At 39.8% G+C, this 6,965-nt stretch overlaps 1 protein-coding gene across 4 annotated transcripts in view; it reads left to right on the forward strand.

Moving 5' to 3' along the window:
* The window catches only part of Cul2 (cullin 2), a 122,691-nt gene that overhangs the window by 32,706 nt on the left and 83,020 nt on the right, over positions 1-6,965 (forward strand). Inside the window, exon 1 of one of the 4 annotated variants that reach the window (XM_023701935.1) lies at positions 4,842-4,884. The exons of the other annotated variants lie outside the window; for them this stretch is intronic. The gene's annotated coding sequence lies outside the window, so the exon portion shown is untranslated. Of the gene's footprint in view, positions 1-4,841; positions 4,885-6,965 lie in introns of those variants that run through there. 4 annotated transcript variants of the gene reach the window in all.

Here is a 6,965-nt window from a genome sequence, read left to right on the forward strand (position 1 = left end):
TCGAACCGTGGTCCCTGTGCTTTGCTAAGGTGCTTTAGACCACTGAGCCATCTCTCCAGCCCCTCCTTTAGAACATTTTAGAGTGATGGTTTGGTGTTCATGAATTTCCTCAGTTCTTTGCCATGGAGATATATTCTTCTCCATTAATTTTGAGAGTAGGAAAACTTTTTGGAGGAAAAGTATGGGGGAATGGCATATAGGAATACCTCAAGAGACAGTCTTCCTACGAGTGGGGTTCTGAATGGGTTTCCAATGAGCTCACCTTTCAAAGGAAGTTTTATAGGTGGGATTTTTAAAATCTTGAGGTGGGTACATGGGTCAAAATTATGATCAGCCAATAAGATTGAAGTATAGTTAATACTGATCTAATGGTAGCTAGGTTATATGAGTGACATCATTAACCTTGGTTGATAATCTGTATAGTTTTGATTTTAGTCTAGTCTTAATGGTTTTATTAGGTTAGCCAGGATGGCCCATCCCTAGTGAGATAAGGGGATATCATGATACCAGTAATCCCAAGCCTCTGTTCATCCTTTAGTCAAGTAGATAAAAACTACCCATTGTAATTTTAATCTTTTTTTTTTTAATCTTCAGATGCACCTCTGTATTGGTTGATACATTGTGCCAACTTAAGTTTAGAATCTTTTTTTAAAAAAACTTGTTTACTTATTGGATACAGGGTCTCAAAGCAATTGAGACTTAGTCCCAATGGAGACTTAGTCGTGATCCTCTTGTTTTAGACTCCCCAGTGATGGGATTACAGGCATGTACCACCACACCTGGTTTCAGGGCCAGCAGAGCATGTGGTACTGGTTATCGAACTTGGGTCTTTGGACTTGCCAGGCAGATGTTTAGACTGCTGAGCTATCTCCCCACCCCACAATTTTCTTCTCTTAAAGGCATTCATGCAAAAATGGGCTTGCCCACCAATGAGGGAACTCTGCCACATTCAGAGTCCCCTCATTGAAGAACATATCTGAGAATATATCATATTAGGTCTTTTTTTCCTTTTTATTTCTGAGACAAGTTTTGGCTTTTGTCCAGGCTGGCCCTGAACTTGGGATTTTCCTTCTTTGGCTTCTGAATAGCTGATATTAGTCTCATGCCACTGAGCCTGTCTAGGGGACTCTTGTTTTGAAAGACTAGTTGATTTCTTCAGTTATCTGCCTAGGCTGTTGGTTTTTTTTTAAATTTATTTTTATCTTTTATAGATTACTTTTTTAAAAATGAAAACAAATGAGAAAGATGTTGACCTTCAGTCTCTGCAGGCTTGGGGAATATAAAGTTCATTTGTGGAGAAAAGTGTCTTTAGAGCTGGTGAATTGAATTTATTTTTTTGGAATGAAATGCCTTCTGTCATTTATTGTATAAATATAGCCCCTACTCCTCACTGCCCTAATTCTGTGACTTTCAAGGTTTTCATTATTTACATTTGGCAACTGAGATTGGTAATACACTATTGTAATTCTCTTTGTTGATTTCCCCAGATATTCTCATTCTGACCCTTCCTTCCTCATTTTTCTTAAGTGTACTGGAAATTCGTAAGCAAAAAGGTCATGTGGTAGAATGATGTTGGGGTGGCACATAGAGTTCTGTGAGTCAAATGTGATGGCAGTAAAAATCTTTGCATCTTCCAAATAACAAGGATGTTTCTAAGCTGTATCGAATTGTTGTAACAAGACTGAGAGTGCTTGGGAGTTTTAATGTCTTATGAGACAAGAGAAGCAATTGAGATTGCTGTGGAGCAGCAGCAGCAGCTTTGGGTCTATCTGTGGAAATGGGAAATACAGATATCTGAGCATTACACATGTGTATAATTCCAGCCTACTGGGAGGCTGAGGCTGGAAGACTTGAAATTTCAGACCAGCTTGGCCAATTTATTGAGCCCTTATTCTAAAATAAAATGAAAGTAGCTGAGTATGGTGGTGCACATTTGTAATCTCAGCATTCTGGGAAGCTGCGGCATGAGGTCCCCAAATTCAGGTCCAGCCTGGATAGTTTCGCGGCTTAGCAAGACTCTTTCTTAAAACAATAACAAAACAATAACAAAAAGCAAAAGCAAAGCCAAGCCCCCCCCCCCAAAAAAAAAAAAAACCTCAGAAAACAGAAACAAAACAAAAAAACACAAGCAGGATGCAGCCTGGTAGATTCAACACTCAGTGGCCCAAAAACAAATGGTCTGGAGGCTGGAACTCAGTGTGAGGCCTCAGAGTTTAATCCCCAGTACTGGGGAAAAAAAAAGTCCAAATAGCCCCATGGTTAGGAACCTTGTATGGTCTGGGATATGGTGGTACACACCTGTAATACCAGTCTGGTACAGTGAGGCAGAGGATCACTGCAAGTTCAAGGCCACCCTGGGCCACAAAGTGAGTTCAAAGCCACCCTGGCTTAAACAAACAAACAAAAACCCATATGAAGTCTTCAGCATTTCCTTTTTGTTTTAAACATGTAACAGGTAACTAAGCCCGTAAAATGGCATTAAGGTAACCAATTATGAAGGGCCAGTGAGACAGCTCAGCGGACTAAGCACCTGCTTAGGTAGCACAGAGACCTGGTTCAATCGCTGGCACCATAGGCCACTGAGTCACACCCCTGCCCCTGGGCATGCTGAGCCAGCCACTGAAACCTAGTGTGGTGTCGCATGCCTTTAATCCCAGTGCTGTGGAGGCTGAAAAGAGGAGGATCACTACTAGTTCAGGCTGTGTAGTGAGACCCTGTACCAAATACATTAAAAAGAAAACCAGGGCTGGGGAGATAGCTCAGTGGAATAAATGCTTGCCTGGCAAACGCAAGGTCCTGAGTTTGATCCCCAGTAACAAAAAAAAAAAAAAAAAAAAAGGAAAAAGAAAACCAATTATGATTTGAATATGAAATCAGTTCAGACCACCGCATTAAAATTCTAAATTTTTAAAATTTAAAAAATTGTCATATATTTTGTTACTTGTTAGTGGTCTACATGGAACTAAGGTTATTCATCAGTGTTTTCCCTCAGATTAAAAATAGGCCATGAATAGTAATTAGTTATTTACATTATTGATACTCTTTTAGAAGGCAAGTAAAATGTTATACACCAGAATGTTTATTAGAAGTTAGTTATGCTACAGCTGGTTTATGTACATACTGATTAGTACATAAACCAGAATTATGCATTTTACTAATATAGTTCATATTTCAGATTTATTTATGCCAACCTCAGTTCTGTGCCTCAGATTGTTTGAGATACTATAATTGTTTAATTTGCCTAAATGTGATTATCTCAACAACTTCTTTGTTTGGAAAATGTCTGCTTGAAGAGCATTGTCACCCAAATTAAAATGTATCTGATCTTGACAAGGCCATACCCTTTTTAAAAATATTTTTTCATTATGTTTGTGTATGTGTGTATAAATTTTTGTGTATCATTGTGATAATTAAAGCCAGGGGCTTGAACATAACTAGGCTAGTGCTCTACAACTGACCTTCCTTCCTTCCTTCCTTCCTTCCTTCCTTCCTTCCTTCCTTCCTTCCTTCCTTCGTTTATTTTGTATTTTAGCACAGGGTCTACAGGGATCTCACTGTGTAGATCAGACTTGTAGTGATCCTTCTGCTTACAGCCTCCCAAGTGCTGGGATTACAGGTAAGCGCCACCATGGCCAGTCTCAATTGGCTTCTCAGCTCGCTCTGGGGGCAGGGCCTGCATTGCAGGCCCCTGCTCCTGCTTGCAGGTGCTTTAATCCATTGAGCTATTTGGCCAGCCCTTGAATTACATTTATTTTGAGATAAGAGTATTGCTAAATTGCCTAAGCTGTCTTTGAACTTGGGATCCTCCTGCCTTAACCTTCACATTCACTAGAATTATAAGCATACACCACCTGGCCCAGCATGGATTGCATATTTTATTTCTGAGTTTTGAGAGTTCAGTTATTTTAGGTGCCAATTTGTGTGTTGTGTGTGTGTGTTGTAGGTGTGTGTATCTAAGCTTTATCAAATATACCTTTTCTCAGTTTTTCTCAATATTTCTATTTTCTTGTTGGTATCATCCCGAGACCGGAAACTTTCTTGTATTGTTCGTGCTTTTTGTGTCCTATAGAAGAGCATTGCTTAATCCTTTCCTAGGCTTTAAAAAAAAACATAGTTCTGAGGGTTGAACCCTGAGCCTTCCTACTGAGCTTCCTCTCTGTTGCTCCCTCCCCCTCTTTTGAGGTTTGAGTAGGGGTCTTGCAAGGCTCCCAGTGGTTACATGTATGCACTTCTTCCTCCAGGCCTAGTGCAAATTTTAATTCATTTTTAATTTTGTGGTAGTAGGGGTTGAACCCAGTGTCCAGTACTTAAAAATTTGAACAGGTGTTGTTTTTTGGGGGAACACTGGGAATCAAACTCATGACAAAGCACCCTTCTAAGCCTGTATCCCTGGCCTCAAGTATTGTCTTAAATCTGGTTTTTACAGTGTCACAACAAGTCAGGCATGGTGGTACTTGGTGGTGTGTGCCTGTAATCCCAGCACTGAGATGGCTAAAGCAGGAGGATCATTGCAAGTTTTAGCCCAGCCTGGGCTACAAAGTGATCTCAATGCCACCCTGAAATACATAGTGAAACCCTGTCTTAAAAAGACTCCCCCCAAAAACAAAACAAAACAACCCTATCTTTTTAATCGATTTTGAGAGATTCCCCCCTTGTGTGCATAGTTTATGTTGAAGAAATCTTATTCTAGTATTTCATACAATATTTTGTTGATTTAAAGATTGAAGATTAGCTGGCACTGGTTCTAGTTGAGCAAGGTAACGAACGCATGCCTGTAATCCTACCATTCCAGGCTGAGGCAAGAAGATCCCGCTGAGTTCAAGGCCAACCTGAACTACGTATGGAGATCCTATCTCTTGAAACTCAGGACCTTGCGCTTGCCAGGCAAGTGCTTATTCTACTGAGCTATCTCCCCCGGCCCCTGGAGATCCTATCTTTAAACAAACAGAACAGCATTCACTGTGGTTCTCTGTGTATACAGTGTATAGCATATAGGCACAAAAACCATTTAATAAATTAGTTGAAGGTAGTGTGCTTTTCAGTAAATATGGATAGCAGCTGTAATACAAATTGTGTTCTCAAGTCTTTAAATGAAAATTATTTAGAATCCAAGTGAGATGAGTTACTAAATTGTTTTTTAAAACTTGTAAGCCACATGTAGTAGCACCTATCCATATCCTGATTGCTGGGGAGGCTGAGGAAGGAGATCAAGTTTGAGGCCAGCTTGGGCAGTTTGGTGAGGATGTGTCTTAAAGTATCATAAAAATACTGAGGACTGAGGATGTAGCTTAGTGTAGAACACCTGTATGAGACCCTGGGTTCAGTCCTTAGTACAGGGGGAGGAAAATAAAATTTCATAACTACAATAAAAACTTACAACAAAAGATACGTTTAACTTAACATTCCTGATGTTAAGCTAAATAGTTTAACTTTGGAAGACTCATATGTCAATCATGTCATCACTGCAGTGCCATTATTGGTGTGAGCCACTGCCCTTGGCTGAGAAGTCTTCTATATTAACATATCAATCATAGTTTACCCAGAATAGTCTTATGAAAAGGCAGAGTATGTAGCAGTGTGAGTGGTATACTGGGATGCTTTTGTTATAAAAGCATGGGTGCATATATGTAAAATGCCTGCAGGGACACAGCATTTCTTCTGGTGATGTGAGCAGATGACTGGAGCATGGCAGAGGGGGCTGAGCTTTCAGACCTCACCTCACAGCATGTGAATGTGTCTTTCACACTCATGTCCATTAAATTGTTCCAAAATTGTTACTTGGATTTTTTTTTTTTTTTTTTGTGGAACCAGGGATTGAACTCAGGGCCTTGTGCTTGCCAGGGAAGCGCTTATTCCACTGAGCCATCTCCCCGTCCCCTGTTACTTGGATTTTTGTCATTCTCTTAATGTCTGTCACTTCAGTTGAGCTATACTTTGTATTGCATTCCATTTACACATTGGAAATGTACAATTCATTGGTTTTTAGTGAGCTCGTAGAGTTGTATAGCTATCATAACAGCTATTTAGGGATAGCTTCAACACCTTATTAAGGGCCACTTCCTGTTTTCTCCAACTTGTATAGGCAACTACTAATGCAGTTTTTGTGTGTGGAATTCCCTACTTTGAATATTCCTTATGAATGGAATCATAAGGTGGTCTTCTGTGATCCACTTCATGCTCTTTGCGTAAGCTTTTGTGGTGCCAGTGTTTGAAAGCAGAACCTTGCACATGCTAGGCAACGGCTGTACCACCAAGTTGCACCCTCAGATACTTTTATTTTTGAGGTTCATTCATGTGTGTATCAGTTCTTCTGTCTCTTTGCATTGCTCAGCAATCATTGTATAGGTACACTGTACAGTTCCCTATTTTGGCCTTGACTAATAGTGCTTTTGTGAACATTTTCACCAGTTATTGTATGAACATGCAATCATATTCTCCTTTGAATAGAAGGATTTGTTGGGTTATGTGTTAACTGTATATGAGTCCACACTGTAACAATCACAGAATAGAACCAACCTAACGTTTCTCTGAACATATTTCCCCTAAAGTGACTCATGATTATGGTTTTATGGTTTGTCTGACAGCCCGAGAGGTTGAAAACAGTACAGTGGTTGTGGCCCTGTTTTTATTCTTTGCCCTATTTCTTTCACATCCTGTCCACACTCAACATGAATAAAGTCTTTAAACAACTTCAGTGAAATAAAAGACAATTAAAATATTCAGTTATATGGGCTTTATAGGACCCAACTAGAAAATTTAGCAGACTATTTCAGGACTTCAATGGGCTTGTCAGTTTTTGTTGTTTTACTAAGCTGATAGGAGCTGCTTTCCTCACTTTGACTTGCAAATTTTCTACTCCTTCCAGCTTATATTAGTCAACTGTATCCCTGGTATCATAACTCCACCGAGAGGTGCCAGTCTGTCCTACAAAAGAGGCAGTCTGTGCAACCATTAAAATAACTTAC

This window comes from Octodon degus, unplaced genomic scaffold (assembly GCF_000260255.1).
Source record: "Octodon degus isolate 3935 unplaced genomic scaffold, OctDeg1.0 scaffold00144, whole genome shotgun sequence".
In the NCBI taxonomy this organism is placed as follows: domain Eukaryota; kingdom Metazoa; phylum Chordata; class Mammalia; order Rodentia; family Octodontidae; genus Octodon; species Octodon degus.